The sequence below is a fragment of the Artemia franciscana genome, chromosome 21 (genome assembly GCF_032884065.1).
Source record: "Artemia franciscana chromosome 21, ASM3288406v1, whole genome shotgun sequence".
NCBI lineage: Eukaryota > Metazoa > Arthropoda > Branchiopoda > Anostraca > Artemiidae > Artemia > Artemia franciscana.
The window spans coordinates 4,146,993-4,166,013 of NC_088883.1; the positions used below are offsets into that span (position 1 = coordinate 4,146,993).

At 34.9% G+C, this 19,021-nt stretch overlaps 1 protein-coding gene across 10 annotated transcripts in view; it reads left to right on the forward strand.

Annotated features, from left to right (window-relative positions):
* The first annotated feature begins 7,091 nt into the window (after positions 1–7,091).
* Positions 7,092–19,021, forward strand: part of LOC136040589 (coronin-2B-like) — a 125,835-nt gene continuing 113,905 nt past the window's right edge. For 3 of the 10 annotated variants that reach the window (XM_065724834.1, XM_065724842.1, XM_065724843.1), the window contains exon 1: positions 7,120–7,251. The gene's annotated coding sequence lies outside the window, so the exon portion shown is untranslated. Of the gene's footprint in view, positions 7,252–19,021 lie in introns of all 10 variants that reach the window. The other 7 variants (XM_065724837.1, XM_065724845.1, XM_065724844.1 and 4 more) reach the window with 6 other exon arrangements.

Here is a 19,021-nt window from a genome sequence, read left to right on the forward strand (position 1 = left end):
AATGGGATTCGAGACCTAAAACATCATTTTGTGAACCTCAACCTCGGCTGAGTTATCATTAAAGCCCATTGAGAATTTGTAGTTTGACTATTAAATTTAAAAGAAAATACAGTGGGATTTTATTGACAGTTTTTAATCAAAACAGGTTACACCATAGGAAACTCACAGAGCTGCGAAACTGATCATATGAAAATTGTTTTTTGGTGATTTCTGGTATTTTCCAAGCAGGTATAGTAAAATGTTTTTACAGACTAACCTCTCTTGGATTTTAAAAAGAAAGTTGTGGTTCATTTAATCGAAAAAACAAAATTCAAACTTCCTAATTATATAACCGAATATTATATAATTATATAATCGGTTTCATTAAAACCGAATATCCCTATCTCGACGACGGGGAAAATAGATGTCGGCTTCTACTGTTTGATGTTTATTCCGATCGCTTATCCAAGCTGTACAAGTAGTATTGGGTGATATTGGATATCGATATATCGCACCAAATATCGGTGTCGAATACCGAATTATAAATATCAATATCGAAAAAGGTATTAATTCGGCGTTTCTCATATCTACCGGTGACTATCCAGCGGAAAAGATCGAACATAGAAAATTGTTACGCAAATGACCAAGAAAAAGGATAATCTATTCAATATACTGACTCATATATGCTAATACACAGCTGTATCCTAAGTTAGCATAGCCCGTTCTCAAAATACGTTTAGTAGGGTGGGGTCTCAAATGTTGCTGAGAACCAGCAAAAGGCTAAAATTTTGTAATTTTTGCCAGAAGAAAGATCACGGATGCGTTTTTTTTGCCTGGGTGATTGTATCAAACCAATAGTCATATAAGATCGGGATGGGGGCTCGCTTGAATGGAATTTACAATTCTAGATCTCCTTTTCGTGACCAAAACGATCGGAGGGCAACTAGACTCCCTCCTCTTTCACATGACCCTTTTTCCTATATCCGATCAAAATTTTGAGATGAACATTTTAATCAGCATAGTTGAAAGTCAAGTATAACGCCTCTGGGGATGACAAGACCCTTCAAGTCCCTGGAAAAAAGGATTGTAAGCTATGAAATGGCGTTTTGTTATTGGGAAGTAATAGATATTTTGGTGGAGAGTAAATTTTATGAGGGGAGATTCTCTGCGGGGAGGATTTTTCAAGGGAAGGAAGTTTCCGGGGAAAAACTTTTAAAAGGAAACTACACGGGGGATTATACCAGAATTCTTATATAAATTATTTTTATTTGATTTGCTATCTCTTTGGCAATTCAATTTTTCATGTAGAGATATTCGAGGAAAATCGCCAAGGGAAATTTTCAAAGGAGTTGAGATTGTCTGGAGGATTTTTCTGTGGGGAGGGGGGTTTCACAAGGGAGAAAATTTTCATCAAGACAGTGGGAGAAGAGAATTTACTGTTCTTCATGGAGGGGAGATCTCCGGCATGATATGAAAAGCAATTAGAAATTAAAGGAAAAATAGGTCTTTTTTTCAGAAAAAAAAAGTTGGCTAAAATTAATTTTCCAGGTGGAATTCTCCGCGGTATTTTTCAGGGGGGGGGGGGGTAATTTCTAGCAGGGACGGAATTATCTGGGGGATGGAGGACCTTATGTGGGAGGAACTTTCAAGTAGGAATTTTCTTGGGGGAGATTTTCCATGGAGAGAAAAAGTGGATTGTCTGGTAGTATTTGAAAAACGATCAGAAATTAAATAGAATAAAATAAAAATTTGTAGTAAAAGTAAGGAGCAATATTAAAACTGAAAACCAAAAAAAAAACTATGCAGTATATGATGGCAAATTTTCTCCCAAATACCTCGCTCTTTACGCTAATTTTAACTTTCTGTCTTAATTATATAAGAGCAACTCCTGAAACACGAGACCAGTCTGATTAGAATAAGGATATTGTCCAAACAAAAAGAAACTTTCGCGTGAAGATTAAGGTATTGAGGAGGGGTCACCCCCCCCCCCCCCCTATATACGGAACAATTTTTATTCTCTTAGGTTTTAGTGTTAATTCTTACAATCAGTTTAAATATCAACAATTTATTTTATTTAATCACCGAAAGACCGAACCAATTCTCTGGGAAAAGTATTGACATATTGCTGATTTGGATAGCCCAAATAGCCAATAGATTATTTTTTTACCCTGAGCAATTCTAAATCAGGGTTTTTGTAGTATTCGTTCATGTAATGGAACTTTTTTGTATTTTATTCAAAATTTGAAAAAAAATTGTGTAAAATACTCTTTAGTTACAAATTTGGTAATTTAATTTGGCCAAACCCTTAAGTTAATCTGAGCAAAAAAAAACTGATAACAAATATCGAAATCGACTATTGAATATCGAAAGTAAAAATTTCGGTATATCGTTAATTAAATTATCGCCCAATACTATGGGCAAGTTATGGCAAAACCGCCCAATCAATTCTAAATAGTTTGGCCAAATAAAGAAGTTTATATTCTTTATGGCCTCTAATCCCCTAAAGGCATAATCCTAATAGTATGGGCAACTTACAAGAATGGAAACTGACGCTAGTGTCGACAAAAAGTCCCTAAAGCATTTTGCATTTCTTGGCGTTTTTTCAAGTTTTGAAACAGTATTACCTTTGGAACTTGAAATTATAGACTTTATATAATGCTAATTTTGCCAATTGCACAACTTATAAAAAATTTTGCCTAGTTATTACACTCAAAATGCCAAGAAACGGCATATGCCAGATAATGTTGGGATTTTTCGATTGACATATGACTTTGAATGAAATCCAGGCATAAAAGTACTATCAAAGAGCAAAAGGAAGAATTTTTCATCAAAGGTGGATCTAGAGCGAAATCTTTGGGGGTGTCAATGTGACGACGGGGCCAATAATGGACCAAACTGACAAGTTGAGTTAAAAAAAAGAATTAAAAAGAGACGGAATGAGGGCACCAGCAAAATAGTTGGGGATTTTGTTTCAGGGTCGAATTTTTAGTCAGTAAACAAAACAAGAAAACTTGATGTTTTTGTTGTATGAAATATAAAGAACTTGGATCTTATGAATCACAACATTTTTTTCAACTAATTTCATGCTTCTCAGCGGTATCATTTTGTATTAATCATCCAACTGGTTTTTCGGTGTTTCCTTTGTTATATATTTGTTCAGTAAACTATAGAATGTTATTGTAGCCCCCCCTCTCAATAACACGCTTGTATTGGCATACAGGTTACCATTGTGCTGGGCAAAATCTTACAGCTGTACATCCGGTGGCAGAATTATACCCCGTCTGATGTAAAGTTTAACATGAATAACACGGTATAGTAGAAGTTTGGCATGGAGGGTGGAGCAAAAGGCGCTCCGAGATGCACACAAGGCAATGGAGCTTGTGTAACCCCTCATATTTATATAGTAAAAATCATAAGATGTAAGTATTCTGTTTATCATTCAGTAGAAGGAAAACGAACGTATTATAGGAGGTAGAGCAACTTCATATATACCAATCAATTTAGCGCAAAAAATTGCGCAAGGAAGCCAACTTTAACTCAAAATGAAGAAAAAGTACAGATACATTGTTTTAGAATTGGACTGAGTTTTAGAGCCTTTTAATTGGTTCCCAGGTACACTGTTATGAATTTGGAAAGTTTGGTCAAACAGCCAAATCACTGTGAAATTTGACTACCAATCCACGCAACCATAGGAGGTACTGCAAATTCATATATACCAATGAATCCCGCGCGAAAAGTTATTTGAGAAGCCAGCCTTAACTCAAAATAAAGAAGAGGTGTAGATACACTATTTTTTTTACTGCCAAGTTATTGGGCCTTCCAACTATGTTGAAGCACATGGCTATTGCTGTTGCAAATGATAATATTGCTGCTGCTATTGCAAATGATAGGGCAAAGCCTTATCCTGCGCAAACTTTCTTATACATTTTTTCCTAATATGGCATTCACAACAAAGTTCGAAGATATGAAGTGACTTTTCAGGCAACCTACATTGTTAAGTGAGCGTCAGGAGCGAAAGCTGAAAGGTAGGACAACCAAGAGTATTAAAACTTCGAACTGAGGGGGAGGCAGTGGCTGAGTTAAATTAAATGACACTATGTGTATCAAGGTCATCGAAATAGCATGCTAGCAATATCTTGGAAGAGCGTGGGAGAATGAATTGAAATTATTAGGTTTTGTCTGAGAATGAAAATTAACATTGCTATTTACTTTCTTTATTCAATGAGGTTCCATTTTTAAAGTGATAAAGTCCAAGAGAAAACTTGTAGCATAATAATTAACTAGATCTATGTTGCATGGGCAACGTGAGGTGTTGCGGCAACCTTTGCCCGGCTTCGCCGAGTAAAGTGTTGCGAGAGCAACACTTTGGTTTTGTTTCCTCGCTGCGACTAAACGCTGAAGTTGTTAATCTGTAAGGATGCTAAAATACATACTAGGTACACCAACTCGCAAAAGTTGCAAACTCCTCATTGCTAAAGATGATTGTAGCCTTACAGCCGATTATTACTTACAAGTCCCCTACATGTCTTACCACTGGAACTAAATTGGTCTTACCACCAAATACAACGGAAACAAAAAATAGGTACACCAACTAGTAAGAGTTGCGAACCCCTCATTGCCGAGGATGATTACGAGCTAACAGCCGACTGTTGCTTACAACTCCCTTATATGTCTCACAATTGGTATCGGCCTATTTTTGGTTTCAGTGTCTACCTTACTAACTTTCAAACTGGTATATCTCATGAAGGAATTTTTGTACAAAAAAATGGATTACATATACTTTGATCAGCTTATCAAAAGCTATCGACTGCCGTCGAAAAAAAAATCTATCTGTCTTAGTTCAAAAGTTGACTTTTTTGCCGTAGGCCAACTTTCTAACGTCATCACTTAGAAAGGAGCAAAGGATAAACTCTAATTTCTTTAGCAATGAGAGAACTTTTAAAGTTTAAGAGGCACATCTGATACCATTTCTCTACCGCAATCCCAAGTGCGAAAAAACGAATGATAAACTCAGCTGAAATCACGAACAGAAATGGGTAGAAACAATAGATGGCAGCACTTTCGGACCGTGGGAAAATGCCGCTTTTTTGCTTCTCTAAATTTTTCTATTTATCACTCAAAGAAGATATATTGGCTGTGGGGCAGGGTAACTGTCGCATATATTTAACACTTATAGATTTTAATCCATCTTCAATTTGAAACTGGTGCCTGCCTGCTTGCCTGCTAGAACGGAGCTTTCCACTCGAAAGCAGAAACATGGTTTGATGAAACGAAAGCTTGGCTGCATAACTTCAGATAGTCCTCTCTGACATAGGCTATACAACTCCTCTTCACTTCACACACTATAGGCTCTGGCTCAAGGACAAGCAAAAACCATCCTTTTTGGCCCCAGGCAAGAGTTCTACGAAGCTTTCCAAAATGTAAAGTCATATTCATCAATCCGGCCTAAGGTCCACACTTTCCGTAAAAACCGCAGAGGTTAGACCCTTACCACTTTCTAGGAATAAGCTGAAATCGGGGTGCTAGGAACAAAAAAAAAAAAACACGACAAAACCAAAGTGTTGCTCTCGCAACGCAATTAGCATCTTCATCTAAGTTTGAACTCCTAGATTGGCATTTTTTTTCTGCTAGATGAATTTAATACCTATTATATGTAATTTTTAAGAAGCAATCATAAAAAAATAAATTAAGAAACATTTTGTAAATAATGATAGTGCAGTTAAATATTTTTTAAATAGATATTAGTAATGATAACTTGAAGATATAAAAATTGCAAACTATAGGAATAAATTGACGATAGAAAAACGTTGTGTTCTTGACTCTCTGATATCCAAAGAGCTTTTATTACAACACCGTATTCTCAAAAGTGACAATATTTAATGTCTAAATTCTATAAAGTACAAATTATGTTCTGGTCTTCAAAAAGCATGAGGGGCGTCAGCCCTGCTCATGTTAGATTCTGTACATTTTAAGTTTGACTCGGTTATTTATTATAAATTTATTGTGATTTATGATAGTTTTACGTTTGGAAAGCTCTTTGACTTTATTTCTGCTCATTTTTCGTTTAGTGTAGCTTTTTACTTAAATTTAGAAAACTTATTTGTGGATTTTTTTTTGTAAATCAATTATTAGAAAAAAAATGGGTGGGGTGAAGATGTTAAAGCGGAATAATCAAGGCCCGAGGTGTTTTTTGCAGTTTAAAAAAGGATTGAAGAATTGGAATGTATCTTTGTGAATCAAGTTTAGAAAATTGGAATTTAAAATGATGATAGCGGTCAATGAAATGGTTGAAAACGTATTTGATTCAGAAGAGAAAGTTTAATGTACAAAGTTATTTTCTTTTAAGGGTGTAAAGAGAGAATACTTAGAATAAATTGGAATGGAAATGGGGTTGCGTAGATGCGCCGATTTCAATTAGGCTGGTGTCGCAGTGTGTCGTTAGTAGTAGTAGTAAAAATAATAGGACTAATTTTGATACTTTGAAAAGAATGAATTTGAAAGGTATAACGTCATGACATTTTTCAAGCGCCAGAACTGTCAAACACGGCTGCACTAAAACAGTAAATACCGATTTTTTTTTGTGAAATTTCTAAAAAAAGGTAAAAAATTGAGAGTAATTTTTTCCCTGAAACCCTTTCGTACATATCTCAAAAAGTATTTTTGAATAGAAATTTTAATAGTCAATTTGATTAGAAATCGACTATATTCTGTTAAAGAAAAATATTAAATGTTGAATTGTTCAAAAATAGAACAATCCATCACTTTTCTACTCACTTTGCTGCTCTTTGGTTCTAGGAAATTCGGTTAATGGGCATTGTTAAAAAAAGCTGAAGTGTCTTGGGTTTTACTGCTGAAATTAATGCTAGGTTTCTACCTTTTGAATTTTCTCCAAATTGTCTTTTGCAATTTATTGTCATAATTTTAGTTCATTGATTCTTATTTGCTTGATTAAAAAAACTCTGAGTATCTTGTAGTTGCTAAATTAAGCGTGTTTTCTGTTCTGTTAGGGTCTGATATGAAGTGGAACTAGCTAAAATCCCTAAATAATTTCGCTCAGTGAAATGAATCCTGCGAAAAATATGTCTGGTAACGGCTGTTCTGTTCCCTACTGTTATTGTTAGAAGAAATGCACCAAATCAGATAAATAAATGAATGCAAGCTGGTGAGAAGGTTAGTTTGTGTACAAAGTAGGCTAAGAATCTATAAAAATAACTAATTTAGCTGATGAAAGGTGAAATTTCAGTTCAAGAGCTTCTTGATACACCTATCCTGGTAAGTAGGCTATGCAAGTTGTGCCAGGGGGAAAAAGTTTCAGGAATGAATCCAGGGCCTAAAACACACCCTCAAAAAGTAGTGTTAACTGACTATGTTTACCCTTTTCTTCTTTCTCGGGCCTAGAAGATTGTATTCATGACCAGGACTCTACTTATTTTATTTCTCACTAAAACCATTTTGCACTAATTTTGAGTTTGTAATAGACTATCTTTTTCATTGTTTTTAGAATTTGAAGATGTAATTCCAGTAAATTTCTTGTTTAGGGGCCTTTTGCTGTCTTGGAAATTTGTTGAGCTGGGTGAATAAGACTCAGGATTGCATTGAGGCCTCTAGCTAGCATTGATGATCTCAAAGATAGTTATATTGAAGTTTCTAGCACCTCTAGTCTTTATTCATCCAAAGGACACAGGCCTTTGATAATCCTTCAACTAAATAGATTTCCTGCTTAAATGGTGAATAAAAAAGTGATTTGAGCCTCATATCTTTGCTCAATCCTCTTCTTTAAGGTTTTAAAGATCTAGGCTAGTCTGTAGTTTATCTATGGTTGAATTTTATCTTGCTCTTCTGTTGTGAATGTAAAGGTACTGAAGATGTCTCTTCCTTTATCTCCAAGCCAAATTAGTAAGAAGGTGCACAGGACTTTTTCAGTTTTTTCACTTGGGGGGCCCTCAAAACATCAGAGTTGCATAGTTTTTAAATCTTGTCTATGCTTCTTTAAGAATGTCACTTGTCCAGTCCATTGTTGGGTAGAGAATACTGATTTCCATTCTTCTTTACAAGGTTTCTGACACCATGTAAAATTATGGTCTTTTATTTAAATAGGTACTAGAAACCCAGGTCACCAAGAATAGAAAAGTGAGTTAGAATGTTACACAACCCACTGAAAGTTTCCCCTGGAACATCTGCTCATGTAAGACTGAGTTGCCAAAGTAAAAGTAATCAGTAAATTTCCTGTTGAAAATTTTTGGTGGCTTGGTTTAACAATTTGTAAAAACATTTTGTCTTTCTGCCAGACTGCAATATCTGAAGCTTGTAAAAAAGTCACATTTGGATACTCTAAGATTGTGTCAAACCACTCTAAGCATTATCAAAAGTCTCTGGTTTCTTTTAATTCAGTCTTTGTGATCACTCTGTACTTTATCTTTCTGGGACCTTCATTTTCCTGAAAAGAGTGACTTATGTAAACTAAATAGATGTTACTGTAAATACCTGCTTTATCCACCTCTATCATATTGAAATCAGAGAATAATCTGAAAATACAAAGCTCCCAATATAACTGCAAAACTACAGGAGCTTCATGATGAAGTTATCAGCACAAGCACATCAACTGATTACCTCAATCACAGGCTCATCCATTTGTTCTGTTGGCTTTTTCCTTGTTGATTTTTTGTACTTATTGTGTTGTACCTTTGTTCTCATCCATTTGTTCTAATGATATTGTTGTACTTACGTGTTGTTTTCTTTTATGATGTTTATTTTGTTTTCTCTCTTTTTACTCCACTGTCCTCATATTATTTTGTGCAGTGGGCTATAAATTAATTATTATTATTATTATAGCTTACAGCTCTTTCCCTAGGGACTAAGGGGGTCATGTTATTCCCCACCTTTATTGAATCTCCTAAGTATGCTGAACCAAATTGGCTATTTAAAAATTTTGATCAGATGACTTTGGGATTTTGCTGATTTCTTAAAATCAGCAAAATCACACTCCTAAATTATAAAAAAAGAAATAAGTTTTGCCTTCCTAATTGAATTAACACTACTGCTTTAAGGGCTAAGAACAAATAAATTGGTAGACAAAACAATCATTATATTTAGAAAGATGCATCATTTGGTGTGTTTACCTTCTACCAAGATCTTAGAAAGTAGTTTTAAATATAAATAAATATATTTGCAAATTTGATGACAGGATGTTAAGCCTCTACAAAACAAAAGTCTTAATTTGCATTTCTTCTAAATTTGCACAAGGAGAAAATGTCACTTGAATAATATTCATCAACTTCCTTCTTGAATGTCAGTAGGTTTGTGGAGCAGATTACTCTTTCTGGTAAGTTGTTCCAATGCTGAACCACTCAGTTGCCAAAAGTCCATTGGCCCATGTCCTTGTAAAAGTGTTCTGTACTCTCTTTGTACTGATGTCCTCAGAGATGATTTTATTCAACTGCATCATTCTCTGGGCTGGTACATTATCATAGGCTCCATTGCAGAGCATGTACATTTCTATAAGGTCACCATGATGGAATCTATAGGCGAGGGTTGGGATTTCAAGCTTTCTAAGCTGCTCTTTGTAGGGAAAGAAGCATAACCTGGGAGAGAATTGGGAGAAGGAAGCGTAACCTGGGAGAGAATCCTCCTCTGAATATTTTCAAGAGCATCTATGTCCTTGTTGTAGTATGGTCTTGTAGAACAATGTTCATACTCAAGAATCGGGCAGACAAGGGACTTATAGAGCATAGCAAGCATTTTGTCGTCTTCACTCAAGAAGTTTCCTCTGATCATACCAGCAACTTTGGAAGCCTTCTTGACAACAGCTTCATAGTGGCTACTGAAGTTCAGTTCAAAATCCACTAAGATGCCTAGGTCTCTTTCTTCTTTACTAAGAGTGAGTGCAGCAGAACCAAGAGAGTATGAGGACAAAAAGTTTTGTGGACCCAGAGTGAGGATATGACTTTTCTGGGTATTGATTTCCATGATCCACTTCTTCATCCAGTCATCAATATATTGGAGATCTGCCTGCAGGTGGTGAATGTCTTCACATGACGAGATGACACAATAGAGCTTTGTGTTGTCTGTGTAGAGAAGGATGTCAGATTTGATGCCCTCAACTAGGTCGTTGATGTAGATATTAAACAGAAGGGGGCCGAGGATTGACCCCTGGGGTACTCTGCTAAGAACTTCCTCTTTGGTATTGCTGAGACAATCTTCTATGCACACAACTTGCTTTCTTCCAGTTAAGAAGTCTGTAATCCATTGAAGAAGACTGGATGAGGAGAGACTGTATTTCCTGAGCTTCTGGACAAGACGCTTATGGGGAACTTTGTCAAAGGCTTTCTTGAGATCCAAGTATACATGATCAATCTGGAACCCCTTGTTGATGTTTTTCTTCCAATCATCTGTGGCACAAAGCTGGATTTCTGCAGATTGTCCCTTAAGAAAACCAAACTGCTTTTTGGTAAGTATTTTTTTCTCGTTTTAAGTGTTCTAGGGTGTGGTCTGCAATAAGAAACTCAAGTACTTTACATGTGATACAAGTGAGGCTTATCGGTCTGTAGTTTGATGGGTCTTCTCATTTCCTACCTTTGGATATTGGGATAACAATAGCTTTTTTTCCAAATAGCAGGAAGCTCACCAAGTTCTAGAGATTTTCTCTAAATGTAGACTAGTGGCTCTGTTATTACCGTTGCAAGTTCTTTGAGCAGTTTTGGATGTAGATTGTCTGGGCCTGTGGACTTGCTTGGGTTAAGTTCTCTGAGTTTCTTTAGAACATCACCATGGTTGATCTCTATCAGTCTTATTGAGTCACTTAGACCCTGAATTGGCTCCTTGTGGCTAAAGTGGTCTTTGTTCTCAAGTTCCTGAGTAAAAACAGAAGAGAACTGGCTGTTGAGAGTATTTGCCTTGTCTGTGGGGTCGTGTGCCAGCTTTTTTTTCATGGGATGGTAAAGAGATGAGACTCCACTTTTTGTTGTTCCTTTTGCTGTTCAGGTGTTTCCAGAAGCTTTTTGGGTTTTCTTTCAAGGAGAGAGCTAATTTATGTTCTCTAAGCTTTCCTTCTCTTCTTGTTGCTTTCCGAACCCTGTTGTGGAGCCTCTTGAATGTTTTCTCTTGGTCATTACTTTGTTGATTGCTTTTGTAGTCTCTCCATGCTTTTTGTTTTGCTTTAATCAGTTCAATATTGGCTTTAGGTAATGCAACATGGGTGTATTTCTTGTGCATAGGAATAGATTGTTCTTCCATTGAGGCTGCAATTGTAGTGAACCTTGTGTAAATGGTGTCTAACAACTCCAACCCACTGAATTCTTCAATCCAGTTTACATCCAAAAGCTCTCTTCTGATAGCAACGTAATCTCCCTTGTAGCAGTTACGTTTTGGTGCCACACATGTCCTCAAAACCTCCATTTCCAAGCTAAACAAAATTACCAAGTGATACAATTTACCGATTGGTGACAACTGCTTAATATCTGATACCAGGTCTCCATTGCTTACCAGTAGTAAATCGAGGATACTTGGTGTATCAGATCCCCGCATCCTTGTTGGCTCAGATATTAGCTGCTCTAGAAAGTGTTCGTTGATAATGTCCAGGAATTTACTTGTCAAGCTTGTGGTAGATTCCGTGATGTATTGCCTATTCCAGTCTATCTTAGGGAGATTGAAATCTCCTATAATAGCAAGCTTTTGATTGGTATTCTTAGTGAATGCTGCTATTTTCAAGAACAGAGCTTCGTCGGATTTGTTAGTGTTGTTGGGGCTACAATAACAGATCCCAAGAAAAGTGTTGCTGGTCGTTTTAGACTTAATGCAGATCCACAGACTTTCTTTGGGCTCAATCGTGTCGGTTGACATCGATATTGGATGCACGTTGATGCCTTTTCAACAATAGCAGACTATCCCTCTACCTGTATTCTCTTCCAGATTTTGTTCATACAGATAATAATCTTTGATACTGAGCTCTGCGACGGTAGGTAAGTATCTGTAGTTTTTTGGTTTAACTTCTACTATTGCCACAATATCCGGATTTTCCAGTTTGATAACCTGCTTTGCTTCCTGCATTTTGTTTAAGAGAGAGTCAGCGTTGAAATAGAGGCTAGATGAATGACATTTTCAGAAGGAATCCAGTGCCTAGGCACATATTTAGTGCCTAAATATGTCCTGGAAAGGTGTTTAAAAGGATCTAGCTCTATTCCTCACCCATCTCCAAAGGGCAATGACATTTGATGATCTGCAGGAAGCCTTGTATTATAAAAATGAAACTTTCTGAAGTAATGGTATTTTTTTTTATTATGTTTTGTTAATTTGCTAGCCAAATGATCAACACACCACTCAAAGTGCATTTTGATGCTCTTTTCAAATATATTAGTCGCTACTTACTGTTGTAAATTTCACAAAAAAACAAGGTTGATGATGACATGTACATCTTCATATTTTTCAATAGTAGAACTTAGAGAAAAGAAGAAATACGCCACTTGGTATATAATATACATAATATAATAACATAATAATATACATAACATAATAATATATATATATATATACATATATATATATATATATATATATATATATATATATATATATATATATATATATATATATATATATATATATATATATATATATATATATTTCAGATATAATAATCAAAACCTTGTTGCACTCAGTTTTCCCCATCCCACCTTCTCTAATAGAGCCAGACATAGTCCTAGGATATATACAAACTTTTGCTGAACTTGGGATTTGCATTATTTTTTCTGGTTATCTCATCATTTGTTTTGTTTTTTAATTTAAAAAATACCTATTTGGAAAAAAATATGTAATCTTTTATATAGACCCATGACTTGGAGCTATATCTCGCTCATTAGGAGGGGGGAGTGTAACTAAAACATCAGTAATTATTGTATTTAGAAATAGTGATTCAAATGACTTACTTAGAAACCTCACTATCAAATAATATCAGAAAACAATATATATAAAAATAAACAATTTGGAAAAAAATCTTAGGGATTTGGGTTTTTTTCTGCTTACCTCATCAGTTGTTTTGCTTTATAATGTTTAATAAGTCAATTTAGAAAAACAAATCTGTAAACTTTCATAACCTATTCCCTCACCACTGCCTTATCCGTTTTTTTTCATTGATTTTGTGTTTGTATTTGTTTTTCTCTTTGTGTTTTTTTTATATATTCTGCTTCCACCATATTTACTTTATGTATTGTGTTGGTGAAAAAATAAAATAAATAAATAGCTCAGAGTTATACTTAGCCTATTAGGAGTGAGGGGCATAACTAAAACAGTAGCAATTATTGTATTTAGAAATAGTGAGTCAAAGGGTGTATTTATTTTTTTTTCTGGCTGATATAATAGTTATACTAGCCAAAAAACAAAATGTCACTTAAAGGGCTCTTTTATGGGCTGAAATTGGAATCGTGGCAATTATTAGCATACAGAAAGATCTTTAAAAGGCAGATTCAATGGTATGTTACTCTTTTAGAATGTAAATTAATCCAAAACTGAAAAGAAATGGGGCTGTAATGACCATGATATGTTGCAAGGTCCATGACCTTGCAACATAAATCTGTTGGCATAGGTAAATTAAAGCTTATGGAATGATTTTAAGGCCTAAATTTTTTCTCAGGAAGGAGTGTTTATAATTCTCTATTTCTATTTCTAAGGATTAGAAGACAGGTAGGCCTATAAGTCTTAGCTTCAGGAAAAAAAAAAATGTTACCTTAATTTTGGTTCGAGTATTTTTCTTTCACCTCAGAATTTGGTATCAGGGTGCATTGGAAATTTATCATAAAGGAATTTTCCTTTTTATAGCTTATGTAGCTTATGGTAATATGTTAAGCTGCAAAAATCATTGCCTCCACATCCCTAAATTTCTCAAACCTTGAAGAAAAAAGTTCAAAAGAAAGTCATGAATTTTTTTCTTGGAACTGGAATTCATTTTTTTGAAGCTCTGAACTGGCTTTGATAATCAGAATTACGATTATTTATTCACAAGTATGCCACGCTATTTGCCTCCCTAGATTTTGAAAAATAGCTTTTTCTATCAGTGGAAAAATAAAAACGAAAATACCCTCATAGATTTTGGAAAATCAATTTTTGTATCTTCATTAAACCGTTCCTCCCTTCCTCTACATATTTGTGAATGGGCGTTGAAAAAACGCTGAATTTGATGCTTCAATTTTCATTAAAACTCTCCCTATTTGTACGAGTTTTCCATAAGTGTGCCACCCTATTTGCTCCCAAGTAATAGGAAAAAGTTGACCTGTGTATACATTCCTATTCTCTCATAGTTGTCAGGTACTTTTGATTGAGGATGTTCTCCTATCAAAATAAAAGACAGATACAATTTCTTTTCGTGGCGTCGCTCGTCATCGTTTCTCTACTTCAACTCTCTTTCGAAACAAAGGAAATTGCTATTTTTTCTTGTCTAGGCAAATTAAATCCGAGTTCCGAAACTAATTGGAAACACAAATATTGGCTCGCCTCTATTATTGGCTGCTGGAAGTCCAATAATTCGCTCTTTCCTATCAATATTATTCTTAAGCCTTTAAGAAACAAAAGAATAAATGGCTAATAACGGCTTGATAGCTTTCTGTTGATAACTTCAAGCGCACCTGTACCTTAGAGGTAGTAGTAGTAGTAGTAGTCGAACAATTTTATTGAAAATAATTATTTTTATATAATAGCAAAACAAAAGCAGAGCTTGCGAGGATGTGCTAAAAAAAATAAATAAAAAAAGAGTATGGAGCATGAGTCTATTTACCGTAAACAACATAAAAATAAACAACAAAACACTACAATATAAAACCCCAAAAACAACACAATGAAAAATGCGGAAAAATAAGCAACTGAAAATATAGTTAATCTGTTTCGAAAGCGTACCTACCGAGCCACTCCACACGTAAATCAGATTTAAACTGGTTAAAATTACCATTATCCTTAATATCCTTACTAAGTTTGTTCCAAAGCTTGGAAGATTTATAAACAAGAGAAAAAGAAGATCTTCTAGAAGCAAGTCTACATTATTCGGTACAACATTCCCCCTTCAAGCTAAGGCTGATTAATAGGACTACCAAATTTTTTAAGTACCTGCGATAACACATGATAAAATGCATAAAAAAAGTTGAATAACAGAAAATGGCATATTAAAACATATAAGTAATGTCTAAAATACAAAATGCTCGAAATATGGTAATTAATTCAGTAAAAGAGTACGAGCCATCTTTAGGACCCTTCGAAATAAGGCGCTTCGTATTTTAAAAGTTTTATTCTATTCTTTTTTGTTCTATATTATTCTATATTTATTATTTTTATTTATTATTTATTTATTATTATTTTATTTATTATATTTATATTTATTATATTTATTCATTTTATTATTTATATTTATTATATTTATATTTATTATATTATTATATTTATTATTTATTATTCTATATTTATTTTATATTTATTATATTCTATTTATTCTATTTTATTCCCCAACGTCTTTTCCAAGTAAATCCTCTACAAGGAGTTTCTTTTGTTTATTGGATATTCCTCCTGTTGAACTGGCAGTTGCTTTTCATTCGTCATTGTTCTAAGTTAAGTATAATATCCTGACAATGCCAAGCCGTTTCTTTTCTTTTGATCTGTTCCCAGTTGCTCTGCCATCTTACATTTAACTCACAAAAGTTTTGATTTAACATCAAAATATAATTCTGTTCACCTTTGCCATGTTTACCTTTTGAAAGTATAACAGTTCAAAATAGGGATGAAACCTTTTAATCGACAGTGAACAGATATAAAATTTTTAACTGAATATTTCGAACACATATACAGTGTTCATCATCAGCAGTAAAACTAAAAGACATCAATAAAGACAAACAAAATAATTTATAAAATTATTTGGGCATAAATTATGTTTGTTTTTATTGATGTCTTTTAGTTTTACTGCTGATGATGAACACTGTATATGTGTTCGAAATATCCAGTTAAAAACTATTCAGGGGAGGGGGTGGCAATGGCTTCTTCTTACATTTGAAAAATAACTTTCTATTTTATTAATGGAAAAAAATAAAATAAAATACCCTCCTAGATTTTTGAAAACACATTCTTGAGTTCTTGCCTCCCCCCTCCTCTACATTTTTATGAATGGGCGTAGATTACGGTTTGAAATCACTATGGCTTAAGATATGCTGGATTTGATTGTGTAATTTTCGTCAAGATTCCTCGTTTTTTTTTTGGGGGGGGGCATATTCCTCCTCTTGGGGGAATGTTTCCTTTTCCTTATAAATGTGCAAATTAAGTTATTTTAAAAATTTTGATTGATAGTTAAAATTTAATGAGTTTTAAATATTAGGACTGACCACGAGCAAGATTTTTTTTTAAAATACATATATTAATATCAAACTATCTTTTAGATTTCCGATTGCTGTTTGAACAGGATGCTTTTAATTATATTTTAGTTTCAAGAACCGTTTTCTCAGTTTTCGATTGAATGGGTAACCTCTGAAGTTTCTACAACCTCGAGGGGGGTGCTGACGATGACGGGGAGTAACTAGGATCTAGGGCTTATTTATTAACGGTTTGAAGAATCGTTTTTCTCAGTTTTCGATTGAAAGGACAACCTCTGAAGTTTCTACAACCTCGAGGGGGTGCTGGCGATGAGGCGGGGGGGGGGTAGCCACCCTCCTAAACGAAATAAATCTTGCTCGCTCTGGGGTTTAATGTTACTCTTTCATTTCAAAATAACTGCGTGGATCAGAAATGTTACCAAAAATCAAGAGGGATTATGCATCAGTTTCTACATTCACCCCTCCATTAGAAATTAATTCTATATTTATCTAAAGGCTCAAAGAGGGTTAGCATGTTTTGATGTTAAAATGCACCAGTTTCCTTGAGAAAGTCACAAGAATTTTTCCTGGAGAAAAATATTTTTTTCCTTCTAAAGTTGACTTAGATATTAAAACCATCTGGTTCTTTTGCTGTCCCTTAGGACATCCGATCGACATTCCGAGGTACCCAGTTTGTACTTCCTCTGTAGCTGCTCAATTTTTCATGATTTATTGGGAGATGATTTTCTACGGGGAGAATTTTCAGAGGGGGGGGCCTAGTGCCTATGTAAATAAATGAATAATATATCTAATTAATCAAACCTGTCACTTTACAAATAACGTTCTATAATAAAATTTAATTTTGCATGGGCTGCATATACATTCAAGGGCAAATACGTCACCAAGTGGCTGCATATCGTCAAAGCATTGGAGTTTTTATGTACATTTTTTTTGTCAGTTTTGAACCGTCTGGTTATCTCAAAATGTTTGATGAATAGTATTCGGGTCGACATTACTGTGTTTTAGAATAGAGTAACCTGGAACGGCAATTAATCAATTTGTTCAACCAATAAATTCAGAATAAAAATGCTTTCAAATTGACTCCCCTATAAGGCTGTAAGGTTAGGAGAAAGACAGAGTAGGAACAAAAATGAACCAAATAAATTAATAATAAAAAAGGGATCAATTCGACGATTTTTGCTTTGTGAATTTTGATTTTTCAACTAAAAAGATGGAAATACCAAAAATGTATTTTGGAAAATCTAAAGGGACAGTTGCTCCTCCTTAATTGACGCACATACCTCTTGGCATGAGCATATTTTTTTGTGAGGCAGCGCCAATATCATATCCTTTTGTAAGCACATTAATATTTCAAATTGTTTTGATAATTTTTCTTTTCAGAGCTTCAATTTCTATTAATATGGGCCACCCTACTTGTATTTTATTAGCCTGAATGTTTTGACAAATATTATCACATCTGCCTATCTAGTTTCCAGAATGTTTGAAGATACTTCGCAAAACTTAAGCGGCATGGAGATATAGGCTTTACCCCTTGAAGCTAAAACAACAATAATACTGATTCTATATTGTGTGCTGAAAAACGTGTCATTAATGAAACAGGTGTTTCTGGTTCGTTAATAATACACTTCTGGAGGCAGGTGATAACTTAGATAAAAATGAAGTAGTAATTTTCATAACAGAGCCTTGGGGATGAAGCTCAGTAGCGATATTCGCGACACTAAATTAGTAAATACTGCCATGTTTTCTGTAACACACAACGAGTGGCGTAATTTTTGTCAAAATCCTGGGGAGGGGGGCAAAACTGGAGCCAATTTTTCCAAATCAAGTGAAAATGATGGCGAAAACTTAAAAAATGTGCCATATAGTACAATGAAGGTAAAGATATACTAAAGAAAACTGATCTGGTCGGTGCATGCTGGAATTTTGCAGTTTTATCTTAGTTTTGACAATATTTTTGAAGAAACTAAATTTCAGCTGGGAGGAGGGGGCAAACAGACGTCTGGGAGGGGCAGTTACCCTCCTGTCCCATAGTAAACTACGCCCCTGCACATAACCCTGTCTTGGGTAGCATGGCTGCGGTAGTTCAAATGAAAAGTGTAATATTTGCTGCTTTATCATAGCCCCGTTGTGTGCTACACAGCTGCTGTAAATCAAAGGGCTAGAAAAGATGCTTTTACTGCCATTGATATCTCGGTTGTGAGCAATGGATTCATTAAATCAATAAGAGCCAAGAGCTCATATGGCACTTGTGACGACAGATCCGGTCCGGTTATGTCAGTCACGTATCTAGAACTTGTGCTTATTCTTCCCATCAAGTTTCATCCCGATCTCTCCACTCTAAGCGTTTTCCAAGATTTTCGGTTTCCAAGATTTCCGTTTCCCCCCTCCATCCCTAATGTCCCAGATCCGATCCGAATTCAAAATGGAGCATCTGAGACATGATATCTTTCTATATATCAAGTTCCATTAAGATCCGATTACCCATTCGTGAGATAAACATACCTCAATTTTCACGATTCGGATCTAGTTTCGGATCTTCTTCATGTAAAAATTGAGGTGGTCCGGGATTCAAACCTGAAACCTCTCGCACCCTAAGTGAGAATCATACCGCTAGACCAGCAAGCCACACTTAAGAACAACAATCATTTGCTTTATTGGTAAATAAATTCTTCTCAACTACCTCGTTTGCTCGATCCCCTCAAGATGGT